Source organism: Corvus kubaryi, unplaced genomic scaffold (genome assembly GCF_017639235.1).
Source record: "Corvus kubaryi isolate FWS band 111438036 unplaced genomic scaffold, C.kubaryi_AGA036_p1.0 133, whole genome shotgun sequence".
Taxonomy (NCBI): Eukaryota; Metazoa; Chordata; class Aves; order Passeriformes; family Corvidae; genus Corvus; species Corvus kubaryi.
In genome coordinates, this window is record NW_024580667.1 from 25,125,738 (window position 1) to 25,143,050 (window position 17,313).

The 17,313-nt window shown below is 39.9% G+C and overlaps 1 long non-coding RNA gene across 3 annotated transcripts in view; it reads right to left on the reverse strand.

Annotated features, from left to right (window-relative positions):
- LOC121670089 overlaps positions 1-17,313 on the reverse strand; it is a 173,920-nt gene that overhangs the window by 22,338 nt on the left and 134,269 nt on the right. For 2 of the 3 annotated variants that reach the window (XR_006018041.1, XR_006018039.1), the window contains 3 exons: positions 4,087-4,181; positions 1,544-1,672; positions 937-1,055 (listed from right to left, as the gene is read on the reverse strand). This is a non-coding gene — a long non-coding RNA (uncharacterized LOC121670089). Of the gene's footprint in view, positions 1-936; positions 1,056-1,543; positions 1,673-3,208; positions 3,255-4,086; positions 4,182-17,313 lie in introns of all 3 variants that reach the window. The other variant, XR_006018040.1, reaches the window with a different exon arrangement.

Consider the following 17,313-nt stretch of genomic DNA (forward strand, 5'->3'; position numbering starts at 1 on the left):
AATATTTAATGTTTAATTTTTGCCATTACTTTGCCTCTGTTTGCTTCTCTTCCTGCCTCACTCAGTCCCTTTCTGTCTCTATTCTAACAGAAACTCCTGTGAAGTGCAAATTAATCTACCTGTATTTTTTCAGCTCTTTGCAGAACTCCTCCACCTCTGGCATTTAAAGTAAGCACTTGATGCTGGCAATCCAGACATCCCCCATACCTTCTGCAAGGTAGCAGTCTTGTACAGCACCAAAACCACCAAAACTAGTGCCTGGCAAAGAAGACCACTGAATCCCTGCTAGTGAGGGATTCTCACGTTTTTGTTGCTCTGGTATATAAGGGAGGAAGGGAATGTAGCATGTATGTCCACGGAGGGAAACACAGCAATGGATGGTCTTATCTGTGAGAAGTCCTGACCTACCAATTTCCAGTGTACTATGAATATTCAGAGAAAAAACTTTTAATTTCTGCCTGTTGCCCCAAGTGATTTACACTGATATAACTTCTGCATGTGAAATGTCATTGTAGCAGTATCAAGTTATAATAATAATAATTAAAACTTCAAGTAATTTGAAAATCAACACTTTATGGTTAAACAAAGGTGACGATATCTATTACCTCTACAGTAAACAAAGTGTCTTATAATGTAAAGTGCAAAAAATGAAGGACAGAATTTGAGCTTTTAACTTATACAGCAGGGTGGTTTCTCTTACATGAGTAACTCCAACAAGAAAACAACAAAACTGTGGCAACACTCGATAAGATCAAAGACATTGTTATCTAGATTTCTCTGTAGTACTGTTCCACTGTAAAGACCCCAAATTAAAAGAAGACAAATGAAGTTCTTTCTCTAATATAGTGACAATGTACTGATGTGCCTTTTAATTTTTTCCCCCTTTGCTTCTTTGAAATAACCCTTCTCTGTAGAATAACAGTCTCTCTTACATACCTATTCACTCATCGATCCTAAAACTATCTGATACAGTGATGATATGGCAGCAAAGCTCTTCACACGTTTTCTTGTTTTGCTTGCTTCATCTCTTCACATCCACAGTTAACAGGCTTGCTCTGTATAAAAAGAATAAACACAGTAATTGCTTTGCCATAGGTGTGTTTAATTTGTATTGTCACAAATAAAAAGGAAAAATAGCACTTCATCTTTTTTTGGCTTAATGAGATCAGGAAAGTATTTTCATAATTGAAAACAAAGAGTCTTTTAAATAAGAGTCTTGTATTAGAAAGTGACAATAATATAAAACAGACACCTTCCAGTGAACTCTTCTCTAAAATGCCAAACATGATAACAAAAAAACCAATTAGGTTATGAGTGGACTTGTTACAGATTAAAATACATAAACAAAATTCTGAATATTTTACAGGATTACACAGCCTCTAAATCTTATTTATACAATTTCTAACTGCATAAATACTAGCCAGCAATTCCTGCTTTTGCCACTAATGAGACAGGTCCCAAGTAATTATATGAAAGACACAAAAAATCCAACTAGAACAACAGGTAGTTCTTCATATTATCTATGAATAAAGCATTACTTTACCATTTTGAGGAGTAAGTATTCAGCTATTGCTGAGAAGGTGCTCAATTGCATCTTCAAAGTTAGCGGGTTTCCACTTGATGACTAGAGTTCATTAAAGATGAACATCCACATCTTATTGTCAATCCTTTTCTGCAAAAGAATTATTGTTAATCAATTTTGATATAAAGGTCAGAGAAGAAGAATGCTATGTCTTCTGCCCAAGCCTGGTCATTCAGTCAACAGAGAGAGCCAGTACAGTATTTTCCAGAGGAATTAAAAAGACAGACAAATAAACAACCAAGCAAACCATGAAATGGCAAGCTAATAGTGCAGTGCTGCTGTCCATGGAGCATTCCTGCCTGACTTCCCAGCACATGGAGCATTTGTTCTTACTTTATTAGTCAAGCAGGACTCACTTCTGCCTTCCCAGTACACCCAGAAGTCCCAGAAATACAGCAATGGTTCCACCTGTTATGGTAATAGTATTAACAACTATTCCTTTTAGTCAAGGAACCCTATTTATCAGATGGTCACCTGTAGCAGAAAATCCCATAGGTTGACCACATGCAGCACAACTGATTTCTTTTTATTTCCTCTAAATTTACTGTCTTATACTATTTAACTACACTGACGGCCCTCTTGTTCATAAGTAATGTGACAGGAAAAAAAGGAGGTCATGACTCATGGTTTAATTAATCACTCCTAATTAATCACACCTTCAGGAGCCTCAAGTAGGTACAATATTGAGAAACAGACTTCCTTGCTGTGCCTTTTACATATAACATTGATCCAGAGAAAAGGGAGAGTACTCCTGTCCCTCAGGGGTGTAACTCTCAGCCACTGCTATGCTGGAGCATTACTGCAGGATTGAACAGCGAAACATCTTTGGGAGGCAACCACCTCACAAGACTACACATTTCTAGTGCATTGCTGTCTTTTCTATAGAAATGATTGAAAAGCATGCAGAAGTCACTGACACATAGGTGCACAAAACCAGCTGTTTGCACCCAGTCTATCTTAATATTAATCTGGCTGGAATGGATAAACAAAACCACGCCACGGCTTGTGGGATGAGCTCATAGTAGGTAACTGCTCTGTACCTGCACAGCATGAAAAAAAAATTATCTTATGTTTCTCATTTTTTCCTGACGAATAAATCTTAAATTGTTTCCAAAAGTATGACATGCCTTCACAGAGGGGGAACACCCTGATTCAGAGCATTGTGTCTAAGGTGGTCTCTTCAAGGTGACAGTGACAAGCCTGACTCTTCTGTCAGGAGACAGACCTGGGGTATCCTCATACATGAAACACTGCCTAAACCGTTATTAGGCTGTTAAGTAAAACATTAGTTTACGGCATCACTGCTGTGACTATGATAATGCTGCAAAAGACACGAACAGGGTTATTGATTTATTTGAATCAAATATTGTTAGCATCAGCCAGAGGAGAGGACCCCAGGTCCCAAACTGGCTAGGGGCCACTTTGCTGAAAAGGACTATGATTACAGATAAGTGCTGGAGCTGGAGCATGAACCTTGTGTTCAATACTTTCCATGTCCATCCATTTTTCTTCCGCCTCTGAAATTTCTGCCTTTCCCTCCAGAGAATACAAAAGACAACAAACACCACAGAAGAAAACACAGTCACTTCTGCAAAATGGTGCTTAAAACAATGTGCAGTGCCATACCTAGACCTGCAGGGAGCTGGCCATTAGGGTTTCTTTCGATAACCCTCTTCGGGGACAAAGAAAGCGAGACTGGTTACAAGGGGTGCACGGTGCACAGATGCAAGTTCCACTTCCCTTGGTTTACCTCTCTCTAGAAAACAGGAAGTCCGGGAAGGAGGAAAGTACTCTAGACCCTACTGACTTTAGATGTCATTGCTTCAACTTCATGAGAAGGGAGACACCCTGAAGTCCAGTATTCTGGTGGCATGTGAGACCTTTTCCTCCTCAGCTGGAGCAGTGACTGAGCTGTGAGCTGAATTTCACACTCAATGCAGCAATCTAATAAGATAGTGCCTTGATGTTTGGTGGTTATCTTGATTTGGTAGTGCAGTGGAAAACATTTTGTACTTAACTTCACATGGCACACTGATGTGAAAAGTCCTGTAGCAGCGGTAGCAACTGCATACCGATTTTAGGCTAAGGATTAGCTGCCTTTAAAAAGGTTGCCCTCACTAGATTGAGAACTGATTGCAATACCTTCTTGTCTCTTCTTTACCTCAATCAATAATTTTTAGGGTTCAAAATAATCAGAGTGCAATAATTCCTCCACAGGAACAGTCATGCAGTGGTGAATTACATATTCCAATCTGCATAAGTGTGAAAGAATAAAGGCAAATTTTGAACAAAACCTTCTATACTGAGGCAAAATTTGTGTTTCTGCAGCTGACAGGTATGTGTCTTTACTGCCTTGCAAAGTTTAATACTTAATGTGAATAAGCTTTGGTAACACAACAGATGTAAAAATCAGACAAACCCGCTGAAAGCTCAGCTATATGTGTCCTGTGTGTGCCTTTAAATACTATTAAAATTGAATTTGACTAGACTTGCTCAAATCAGACCTGTTATCAACAACACATTGTCTCAGGGGACCAACATTTGTCCAGTTAGGGCTTCCTTCATTAATCGTCCAGCATCAAGCAAGCCAAATCCAAATCTGTGGAGAAAAAGCAATTAGATATTTTAAGCAGTGATAAGAACACCACAAATAATCAATTTCTATGGCATTAACAGCTACCTGGCCCAGAAAAAGTCTATAAAAGCTAGAATTTATTGCAGAACACCAGACAGCTTACAGAGCATTGATTCTTAGTAGTATGCATAGATTGCTGGATTTAAAGAGAAATCCCTAATGGTTTTTACCTTTAATTTTTTTCCTTTTAAAGGGAAAACAAGGATAAGGTGTTCATAAGGCCAACCTGCAGCAAAAGAAATGCCTAAGGACTGTTAAACAGAGTTTGTTTATCTTGCAGATGAACAGAATACTGCCACACTGTTTGATGGCAATTATATGTAATCTAATGCATAAACTTCATAAGTGGTGAGATGCTAAATACAGTTATAATATTCTGTGGTTAGAAAAAGACATTAATTTGGCTTATTTTTAAAACATCTATTGTACCTGAGATGCCAACAGGCTAGAAATCATTTTTGCATTTGTTCTTCTTGTGAATCTTTAGGCTTTAAAGCCTTCTATTCTTCCCTAGCAATCTCATACTGGATTATTTTATTCTGCATTAACCTTTGTAATATGTAACTACTTATAAAGGGAAAACAAAATGTAGTGCAGAACCCAGCAGGCAGAACATCATTGTCTGGAGTGGACAACAAAGTTTTGAAACCTATTTAGTCTTAATATTCCCAAAACCTGATTTTTGATATGTAGATGTTATAATTGATCTTTAAACGTGAACCAAACCATATCTGAACTCGGATTTCTAGATCAACAGGCTGAGAAGTCAAAAGGGACTTTGGTAATCATCTTGTCTGACCCCCTGTATATATGCACTAGAATCTTTCCCAAGAAACTAGATTAAACAATGTCTTTCAGAAAGATGTCTAATCTCATTTTAAAGACTCCAAGCTATGGTGAGTCCACCTCCTCCCTGGGTAAGCTCTTCCAATGTTTAATTACCCTTACTGCTAGGAGACGGTGTCTTATTTCAAGGTTGAATTTGTCTAACAGCATTCAAATACTGAAAATGCACGGTGTTTGAGAGAGAGCAAATATAAGTGACATGATACACTTTATACTAATCCTAAATCAAAAGATTATGGAAACATTGAAAACATGACAACTAAAGCTCTGTTTTGGCAAACATTTATGCAAGGGGGTATCTGTCTGCATAGGAAATGGTTTTCTTTCAATTCTGCAAGCTTACACATCTGTAAAGTTATGCCAGGGCTTCAAGCACAATTCAAAAAGAGGCATCTGGAGTGACTTTTGCTGAAAAAAATATTAGGCATTAACTAATAAATACAACTTCCCTCCATTTCTGCCCCATTCTAAGCAGCCTTTGTGGCTGCTTATAACTACTAGAAGAAAAAGTGAGAAAACTTCCCATTGCAGAAATGTGATTGCTGCCATAGGGGGATGACTGCTGAAATCCAAACACAACCCAAGAGGGGAAAGAAAAAAAAAAGGAATGAAAAAAAAAAAAGGAGAGTTGTCAAGATAATTAAAACTTTGCAACAATTCAGTAGTGGTGCTGATAAAAACAGCACTGCTGGCTGAATGCAAATAAGATGGTAAAGGCCCTGTTTGGATTATGGTAATTACTCAGTCTGAAGTTAGCTTCAGCCACACACACATATGAACACACACATACACACACAGCAGTGGAGTGGAACCTGACAACCATACTTGGCGTGTGATCATAAAATTCCCTGGCACGCTCTCAGGATGCCATGTGGAGCTATTTGTACAGTTAGGTACGGGACTCTGCAGCGCAGGAAATACCAGCGGAAGCACGGCTGACCCGCCTGGCCTTCAGCGAGAGCCTGCCCCCCCCTGCTTATCGCTGGCATGCATTCAAAAGTGATCTCTGGAGAAGGCAAATCAATCGAACACATGTTTGGTCTAAAAATGTCATTTTGGAATATGTTAAGATATTTCCTTACATTAGACCATTTTGTTTGCCCCAAAGATTTGTCAAGTGCAATTGAATGCATACACATCACAACGCATGCCAGTGCCAGAACAAAATAATTTCAATGTGTCCTTTAGTACTCTGATAAAATGCAGGCAGTCGGTGTTGAAACGAGATGCCCTGTGAAAGTCTTGTGAGCACTGGCATTCTGCATTTCTTCCAGGAACTTGTTTCTTTAAAATTTGGGATCCATCCAAATGAGCAGATTTTGTGTAAGAATGAGGAAGAGGACCAGCTCAACCTCTCCTCTTGCCTTCTAGACGGAGAAGTTGAGGCAGGCTAATTTATGTGATGAAAAATCATTAAAGAAATTACAATTTCCAACTCTGATTCCTAAATAATAAAGCCTTTATGAGGACAATATCATTACAAATAACCCTATTAATCTGTTGATTCAGCTTTAGAGCCAATTCTGATATATGACAAAGATGTGTTTCTTCAACAGTTTCACAAGTTAATATTAAATAATATTGGCACACACATCATTTTTATTACTGAGTTCTTTGATTTGTTCACCCTGCACAGTCTCTGCAGCTGTGTGTTTTATGACCTACCCATCACAGGAGAAACTCCCATTAGCACCGGCACACAGCAGAGGAGATGTGAACTTTGCAATCAGGCTTGCTATCCTCACTCTGTTTTTGGTTAGTGCTGAAAAGGCTGTTTCAAGCAGATCAGAATAGTCAGAGCCCAATCTGAAGGTGCACCCGTACTGTGAAGGGCAGGCTTCCCTGCCTGGCATGTTCAAAGTTTGCGGAGACTATATCAAATCCAGATTTATACATGACTGTGGATGTCAAGATGCAGTCCTCTGACCAACAGGCTCCTGAGGAAAGGCACCCACACCTCCCCCTTCTCTTCCCTTCCCTCCACCTTTACCCCCACACCCTTTTTCTCTCTTTGCATCGACCCGGTATGGTTGCTAAAACACACACACACAAAGTGCATCAGCCTTGAAAGGCTGCAAGATGCTTGGGTTACTGTACTTCAGCTGAGACACAAATTAGGTCCGTTTTGATTTGCTGTGGGGATCCTTTCCTGGTGTATTTTCTCTCCTTTTCCAAAAAATGCTTCCTTAAAAGAGTACTTATCAGCTGATAGGCCAAAAATCAAAATTACATGATATCTCTTCTGAAATTATCGCAGGGAAGTTTGCACAAGGTTTTCTCTGAGATTTTTATCTTAATTAAAACAAAGAAGTATAAGAAGGGGTGAAAAAAAAAGAAAATTAAAAACTGCCAAGCTCTCAACTCTTACCAATCTCCTGACAGTACTAGTCCAAGACTTGAGATTGTACAACAGAGAAAAATGATTGGTTGCAAATTCATAATTTCAGTTTACAGATTCATTTTGATGGGGTTATCATGAAAAGGGTGGTCAGAACATTTTACACCTATGACCTTAACATCATTCTTTCCATTTTCCTGCATTTTGTGCATATTTAGTCACCTGTGGTTGCCTCTGAAAAGATGCAAAAGTTGGGCTATGATCCTAAAGCAATCAAGAATGTTAAGCATTTCAGAAATGGCATAGCATTACTTTGTCATAAAATAAGAACATTTGTGAAGGATATAATATTGTATCATAAAGGGAAAAAAAAATAATTTGTAAAAGATTGCTAGATGTTAAAGGAAGTCTGATGAAAATGCACATTTATTAGTTCAGATTAGACAAAAAGCGCTTTATAACTATATAGTGTTGTTATTGAGATAAATGCAGTATTTGTACCAAAATGCTCAGTTCTTCTCACTACTGAGAGATATGGGATTATGTGTCTTAAAATTGAGGAATAATGATAAGACTTAAAAGACAAATTGAGGACCCACAAGATCTTGAAGTTTTTATTATATATACATTTCCAGAATGAATAATAAGTTTCTGGACCCTTTAGTGCTTTCTGTATTGCGTGGATTTTTTATTTTTTTTATTAGTGTGGACAAATAAATTTTATTTGATAGCTTGTTGTATTTAAAGACAGTGTAAAACTCTCATTGCAAACAGTTGTTTACAGTGCGCTTTTCAGCACAAAGCTGTTTTAAAGCTCAATTGTGCATTTTGCAGATAAAGTGGGAAAACTAACTGAAGGCTGTATTGTAAGCAGTGGTTGCCGTGGAAACCCCAGTTTCAAGAGCTGGTTCTCCATTACCACTTAATTTAGGCTTCCTAATTGCATTCCACTAAATCGGTAGCGACAATATCTGCAGAGCAAAACTGCATGCCCAGTCTAGCGCAAACCTCTTTGAAACAGGCTTTTTGAAAGCCAGGAGCTATAAAAACTCAGCATGACGTGGAGCATATGAGAAACCTGTAGTTCAAATGTACTGCTGCTTGCTTTCTCATCCTTAGTAACTTCAGTGCGCTCCACACCAATCTATTAGTTCAGTCTACCTTAAAGATCATAAAGCTCTGCCATGTGGAAACTCATCTGTCCACCAACACATTGGTGCAAAATAGATTTAATTGTACTCCCAACCCAGTATCATGTCCATCTTATTTTACTACACACCAGCAGGTAGCCGGTGCAGAGCCTTACTTTCCTTGAACTGCCCTTGCTCCATAATACGAGGAGAACAATACTTTCTCAGTTTAAATCATTTGCCACTGTTCAGCTGTGCAGCAAGCCAGACCGCCCATATGTGACCTAAAGAGAGCCTTGTCAGAACCACTAGACATAAAAGCATTCCAATTATCGACCATACTGCTTTAATAGAGGAGGCAACTAATATGATAGTGTAAGTGATTCTGCCACTGAGAAGCTCTTCGTCACTGTCAGATTAACACTTGAGTTAAACTCTTGTAAATCAGTCACATTATGCCGTTGGTTGAGAAATAAACACAGACCTATTACTCTTAGAATTCCAGAGGGCTCTCCCCGCCATCCAAGTTGTGCAGGATGCCCTATTAATCTGAATTTTGTCATGTTTATTATTTTGCAATTACTAATGTGGGTAACATTGGAAAGATTTAAGTTGTCTATGATTAGATTCTGAAATGGATGTACATGCTTAGCAAAATCTGTGAGGGAAAAGGAGAGAGAGGAAGAGAGAGGAAAACAGGAGACAGCTTACGTGTAACTTCTTACTGAAAAAGACAGCAGACCACCAACTCAATTAAATCCTATAACTCTTAAAAAAAACCGAAAAAAAACCCCATAGACCATTTCAAAGCAAAATATTCCAGTGTCTTCAAGCTGAAGACTTCCCACAAGCTCACAGTGAAATACACCACCTGAACACTAAGGTGGTTGCATTTGAGCCCTCTAACATGTATCAAATGAATGCCGAAGTTGAAAATAATAAGTAAACAACTGCTCTTACAATGCTTCCTTCTCTCCACAGTATGATTAGATACTGGTAAAATACCTTTAAGTCATACATTATCAGCTTACCATCAGTCTTTCTATTTCTGTGGATTTTTGTCAAGTTTCTTGTCATTTTATCAAGTTTTTGTCTTCTCCTCTACCTGAGCTACTTTGAAATCAAAACAAAGACACCTCTGCTTTTGATATTGGGATTTTAGATGTGAGAGAGTGGACAGATAAAGATTGTTAGCACAAATTGGGAATTATTTCCTGTGGCACAGTTTTACCTGTTCAATGGAGCCCTCCTGGGTGGACAGTGAAGCTGGGAGAGAAGGAAATGAGGATAGGAACTAGAAGACTGGCTGTTGAGTTTGTTTGGTTGCTTCAGCCAGGGGGACTCCTCAAGATTTCTAGTCTTCTCCTCTTTAGATATTAGGAGCCCTATCTGGAACCAAGGCAAATTCTCAAATAAAAAATGTGTACAGATCTTTCTAAAAATGCTGATCTGAGATGTAATCTCAGTGTGTTCCAGGTCAGAAACAGCAGCCACAAGAGATTTTAGGCTAAATATCCTTCTCAGGCTATCATCTTTGTCCAGAGAAGTAGGGAAAAAAACTTCCTGTTGCTTCTCTACAAGCTTTTGCAAAGATCTTCTGTGAAGACAGGTAGAAAATTCTGGAAGTAAAAAGGGAGGAATAGGAAGAAATTGGCACTGCAGTTCTAAAACTCGGCAGAAAAACTGCTTGAAAGATCATGTGTTTGGAAACCATATTAATTTTTATATTTCACTTTGCTCTTTAGAAGGCCCTTAAACAGGGGCAATGGCAGAAACCAAGGGAAGATCAGTAAAACTGTACTGTACCCTGAGGAAAATCAGAAAAGACACTTTTCTGTGGTGGCCAGTGAACATACATTACAAGGGACAGAGAGTTCTCAGTAAGACAAGTCCCTAGTACCACAAGAACCACTTTATGTTAGGGTGACCAGAAAGGCTTCTCCCAGGATGCTTGTTCTGTAATGTCAATCTATCCCAGTTTGGATTCCCCGGTTGGCTGTCAGCCTCTACCCCTCGCCACTCCCCCATTGGTCCCTGTTCCCCAGTCCTGCCTTTTCCCCGTCCCCAGATAAAACTGTGAGCTTTGGGGTTGTGTTCGTATTTGCCTCTGCAACCTTCAGCAGTGTAGCGATAAATGTTCCTGGCAGAACGCACGCAAATGCCCTTCTCGACTCTTTGCTACCGACTGTAACAGTGAACCCACCCGTGCTTCTGTGGGTGCAGGTGTATGCCCCACAGAGCCAGGCAGGGACAGTATTACTTTTTCACTCTATCTTCTAGTCCCTATGTGGAAAAGTGTGGCCTTGAAAAGGCTGTAGGGGAGCTCAAAGGAAGAAACCCTTTACCCCTTCTCTTGGATGAATTGAATCATGGCAAATCTTGACCAGAGACTTCTCTAGGCATCATCCACAGCAGATTAAACTTTCTTTGGGTAGGTCTATAGGAAGAGATAATAGACATACATTTTTCTCTCAGCAGTCTTTAAAGTGGTAACTGATCTAAAAAGAAAGAAAAGTATTTAAAAGCTGCCTCTCAGAGACACATTACATTGGATAAAAATTCTGGTTCTCAGTTTAGGTAATTCATGTCCTAGAGAAAAACAAAGAAAAATTAAAAAGCTCTCAAGAGACAATGGGATCTATTCTGTCCTCACATTCATGACTTAGTTACAAGTGGGCTCCTTGCCAGCTTCTGAGCTCAGCTACACACATGCAATTTTCTTTGACTTAAAGAGAGCATATACTTTTGTGGGCAGAATCTGGATTTTTTATGTATAGGAATTCCTACTACTTTTATTATTTGTATGTTATTATAATGATCATGGCCTCATTGTTTTGAGCTTTGGGAAAACAAGGCTCTGTACTCTATCCACGGAAGAGATTATGGCCCAGAAGAACCAGCAGCATGGGAAGGGTGGGGGCAGTCTAACTCTCAGTCCTCTACATGGTCATATCTTTCCCAATTACAGATAAGAGTATGTAAATTTTAGTCACCTAGAAAATAATTGGCTTTCTTGAAATGGATGCTTTCAGATGCTTGACAAATTCTCTGTGTGTGCCTTCCCCTTCCATCCCTGCACCCAGCACAACACTGCTTCCTGTGCCATGTTTATTGAGTCCTTATCCTCAGAGCTGGTTTACCCTGGGAACACACTCCATCTTGTTTCAAGCGCCTGCTTTTAACAGGGTCTATGCACCACTGCTGACAGATTCTGTGCTCAGCTACACACATAGCTTCCTTTGACTTAGAGTATATATTTTTCTGGGCAGAGCCGGTTCTTTTGGGGTATGGCTCTACACAGACATGGAAGCCCGCCTGGCTCACCTTTGCCTGGGGCTTGTAAAGGCCCCAGCAGAGGATGCAGAGTGGAGGAATTTGAAGGAGCAGAGGGCAGTGGTCTTACTGCTCTTTTTGGGGACCAAACCTGGCATCTGACATGACAGTGTAAGAAGCAGGAGAACATTGGTAGGTGGGAATTGTGTAGATGAGATCTTTCTCTGAATGCATCTCTGTACTCAGTGCTTCACTCTTTAGAGATCAGCGTAGTGAAGGCAAGAAATCAGATGGACTTAAGGACTTATTCCTATGTGATGGAAGTGGAAGGGTAGTGATTTTAAGTCCTCAGAGAAGAGCCAAACCAGTGTGTTTAGTCTGTTCTGTGTGCCTGTTTGAATGCATGCAAGTGCAGCTGGGGTTCTGCAGATTTGGGAGGGAAAGGTTTCAGGGCAGGGAGCAGAGCCAGGGAACGACTGCTCTCTATCCCTTGCCACCCCTGGCACCTTTCCCAGTGGAAGTCAGAGTGGGGATTAACACACACAGAACTGGTTCTGTTCCAACTCCCCAAGAGGAAAACAACATTTTTTCAGGCTATATGATTCTTGTTTGTAGCTACATGACACGTTATTTAATGGCTGTGAAATACTGCATTGTTCTGATTTTGAAGATGCGCACATCTTTGGAGGACCACTCTCATTTTTCTAAATGCTTTTTAAATGCAACATTTACAAACACCTTCATTTTCTTGTTGTTGCTGACTCACTCATTGACATTTTAAGCTAAACAGCATATGGCTTATAGCTTTGTACCAGCAATTCTATACAATTCATAGATTTTCTGGAATTAAAAAGCCTTGGAAACATGATGAAATTTTAAAAACTACAGGTTTATTCTTAAAACTAGGAGATCTGTTAGGTCTATTCTTCATTTTTACAGATTTTTTGCAAGCGATCCAAAAGAGTTGCTCAGGGCATCACAATTTCCTGGCTGCAAAGCAACAGAAAAAACACAGGTGGATATTTAGATACGTAATTCCCACGTGTGTTCAATGTTCTTTGTGGTCTTTAGATGGAAGGGTACTACAGGAGTGTAAGGTATTAATTACTGTTATCAGCATCTAAGACATCTCTTGCTGAAGATTTAAATCAGCTTCCCCTGGAAACATAGGAAATAGGATTTAAAAGGACCTCCTGCATCAAGTTCAAACCTCAGCTTTTGCTGTCAGCTGCACGTCCCATAATTGGTTTCATGAAGTGCTCAAGTTTCATGCTGTAACCAGTGAAGTTTCTTGCTTCCCCTGCTCCTGTTGGATGGCTGCTCCAGGATATCATTCCAGTGCTTCCTCCTAATTTCCTGTTGGAGTTTATTCATGGTCATTTTATAACCATTTGTTCTTATGTCAACATCATCCTTTAAATAGCTCTTCTGTATTTATAGACAACAGTTATGTTTCCTTTCAGCTTTTGTTTTGTTTGTGTAAACAAGTGAAGCCCTTTTAGTTTGCTGTATTAGATAGCCCTACCTCCTCCTACCAGCGCACCTTCCTGGTACTTGTCCCAGTTTGAATTAATCGTGTTGCACATGGCTGCGATAAAATGGGTGACCCAAGTTGTGCACTGCCTGGCTGTACTCTGTCAGAGCAATGAAAATTAGGAAAAAACTCCACCGCTTCCATTCTCACTCTCCCTCATCAATCTTTTTTTTTTTTTATACAGGCACAACTTACCTAAGGCTCATGATCACCTTTTATTAGCAAGGAGTGTAATCCAAATTTTTTAAGTACCCAACTGTACTTCTTTTAGCCAGATGCTGTAGCCATGCTACCCACCCAAAATGTGTGCCTAAGCCCACTGCTTCATTATTTATCTCCTGAAGTGCACCATCTTGAGGCTTCACTCCTGGATTTCATGGTGTCCCATCCCATTCCTTTTCTTCCTTTTTCTCTGCTTGCACTGCAAGCCACTATTGGAATTTTTTCCTAGCTTTGTGTAAGCAGAAAATTTCACTTGCATATACTCCCTTTTCTGCAGTGTGGGTATTAACGAAAATAGGACCCTACAAAATAATTGATAATAAGAGCAACCTGTGTAGGACTCGACTACTGATCTCTGCCCATCCCAGTATGTCTGTTTTCAGTACAACCTGCAGTCACCTTTTCTCCGATCAGTTCCTCTCAGCTCTTCCAACTGATCTCCACTTTCTCCAGTTTAAACAATACCCCTCCCCCTTCAACAATGATAATATGATTTACGGACACCAGAGGAGCGAGATCCATTGTATTTCCTTTCTTTAGAAAAACCTCATTATTTATGGCATGATCCATTTTTGGAAAAGTCTGACATGTTTCAACACATCTCTTGTTTCCTTCAAAATTAATTTTAAAACCTGGCGTGCAATGAGAATGCATTATGAATCTGAATAAAAGCTGCAACAGTCATGTACTTGGTACTATAATGGGTTAATTGCTGCAGTGCAGGAGGCTGATAGGGAGCCACAAGAAGGTGCATGCCTTAATGAGGAGCTGGTAAGGAGCCCTGGGGCATGGAATAGGGGCTAATATGAAAGAGAAAACAGTAGGATAGAAAGCTGAGTAACCCAAATAAAGATACATTTGCTCTTGTTTATGTTGCAATTGCTGTCTTGCATTATCACTGACAAAACTTGGAAACACTAAAGTAACTGAATGAGATGGATGTGTGCATAGTATATTTCTCTCCCAGACTAGGTTTTCTATGTTTTAAGGTTTCACTGGCACTCCCTTCTCAAAGCAACAATGAGCTACCAGCTAAACTGAAAAGTGGAGCACTACTTTGATGAGTGGACATACTGTTCCTACAGTCAATACTTTTGATTCCTGGGGAGGGACTCTGTTTCCAGCCTGCATTTTTTTAAAGGAGCAATTTTTGAAAGGCATCAAGTTCCCTTGGTCTAAGGACAGTCCAGAAAATACTGGAAAGGAGTAACTTTAACATGTGGATCAGAATAGCTCTGCTTCAAATGCATTCTGTGCAATTACACTGATCCACTTTGTGACATTTTGTGACACTTTGTTCAGATTTTCAGGCAAAACTACCATCAGCTACAATTTCAGATTGGTCAGTAATACACAGAATATTAACTTTGCCTTAGTATTTTGGGTTAAATCAGTTTTTTCTTTCTTGGAGGATGGCTGGCAGAGGTAATGGAACCTTGAAAGACACAAGCATCAAAATCAAAGAAAAGTATTCAAACCCCAGCAAATGTTTAACTTGATGTCCAGAATGGTCAGTGAACCTTGTACCATCTCTCCCATTTTATCCATTAATTTAATACCTTTGAGTCATACTTATCCAATCAGGTTTTTTTAAAAATTAAAAAATTTTCTTTTTTTACAGCTGATGCACAAGTACTGCGCTTCATAATATGTACTTTCTCTAACCATAACAGCACATGGTATCTGGTCTTCACAAACTTCTAATTGCTGGACATTCCTTTCTAGGACTAATTAATCGTAGTAATAAATCAATATAACTGTAAATGGAACTGAGATCAAAGTCAGACTTACTGCATATTGATAATCATCTAGGTAAACACTGGAGGTAGCTTCCAAGTCAAATAATAAGATCCTCAAAAGCATGTTTCTATAAAAGAAAGGTAAATATATAGTCTCTAATAAAACCTCTGGAGAGCCCCACAGAAACATTAAACAGAAACAAAGTAAAAGAGAGTTTACCTAAACATCAGCTCAAGCTTTTTCTTTACCGTTATTTTATTCTCATTTTATTATAATAGATCTTTTCTCCCACTCCTTACTTGTTTCCTCTTGATCCTCGAGCCTTCTGCATCCTCCTTGCTCTCTTTACAGTAGAAATTGCCGTACAGAATCAGACAATAAGTCTCTGTGGTCTAATATTCAATTTCTCTGAAAGAGCCAGTGTATCAAGTCTCCTCCTTGTCTTTAACAGAGACTGACCTAAAGCCTGAAGCTTGTCATTAGTATCCTTCCTACAAAATAGGTAACTACAAGTATTTTTTACTACTGTATCTTACAGAGTACTTGGCCTCAGTGACACACAAGGACAACTATTACCATGAGCTAATTATATACTGTGAGTGGAGAGGGGAAATATTTTCTTTTCATGAGTTTCCAAAGATCAGCTTCTTCTTTCAGGCAGTATTTCCTTACCCTCATGTAATGACAGGAGAGCAAGGGTGAAAATTTCTGATTGACCCCTACTATTATTTTGTAAATACTTATTGTGTCAGCTGCAATTTTGTTTCTTTCCTTTATTTCTGAAGTCTCCCATTCATTATTTGTTGCTAGCATTTTTATCACTGTGTAGCCTCATTGGTTTTGCAGTGTCTGAATGCCAAGTCCTGCGTAGCAGCCAGCACACCAAGGGGTGAGGGAGCAAGAAGCAGTGCCCTCATCAAGCAGTTGTTCTGGAAACATGGCAGGCACATGTGTGGATGAATGCCTCAAAGTGGGATGTCCTCCAGAGAAGCAGTATCAGTTTTACACCACCTCTGTCGATAGCCCCGGCACAGACACACTGGCGTGCAGTGCTGTTGCCTCTGTGTCCTGTGGTTCCCACCGAGTAGCCTGTGGGTGGCAGGGAGTGACAGGGACTTGGCAAAGCTGCAAGGTCGGTTGGGAATCTCTCCTAGACAGAGGCAGGATGCTGCACAAGCCCCAGGGCCAGTGACCCCAGGGTGAGCTGCCCTCTTGCTCAGGCAAGCAGGTCCTCAGAAAGACGAGGGAGAGAGCTGCCATGAGCTAACTGCTGGGGGAAGAAGAAGAAGGAGGAGAGTACTGTGTGGTTCATCAGCTGTATGGAGAGGATAGGAGAGGGGAACCTGGTAGTAAATGGAAACAGATGGGCAAGTTCACATGAGAAGAGGTGGAAATGAAAAAAAAATACTATCTTTGGGAGGATGGTGGGGATGAAGGCTGGGAAACTCAGAGAAGGTGAAGAATTCTCCCTCTTCTGATGAAAGACTTGTCTATAATACAAAAAGTCCAGGCTGACTGTTGTCAGCACCTTGAAGATGCTACATACAAATGAAGTAGAAAGAAAGACAGGTTTAATTTTCCACTAAGGTGATAGTAGATAAATTAATGCTTTTGCAGTGGTTTATGAATATCAGATCTGTTACAGTGCGGATACTGTAACACGCGTATCAAACAACGAGGCCCATGGAAAAGAAATATATATGGACCGATTCTTGGTAGATGTTTCAGAGATGTTTATTTCTCCAGTTGCATGGCCGGGGCTCTGCCGAGGAACTGAGGCAATCACGGGACCCGAGGGTCCTTGCCCGTGCAGGGGAACACAAACCAAGCAATGGGGAACGAGGCTGACCAGGGGCCAGGGAAACCCCGTGTCTCCCCCCCAGGGCCCCTCTCCCAGGACTACATGGCAGGGGGAGGGCCCCAACATTTCACCCATTTATTTTTAACAAAAAGAGATTTAAAACTTAACTTTGAAAACAACTGGATAAACATGAGATAACAAGGACAGTTTCA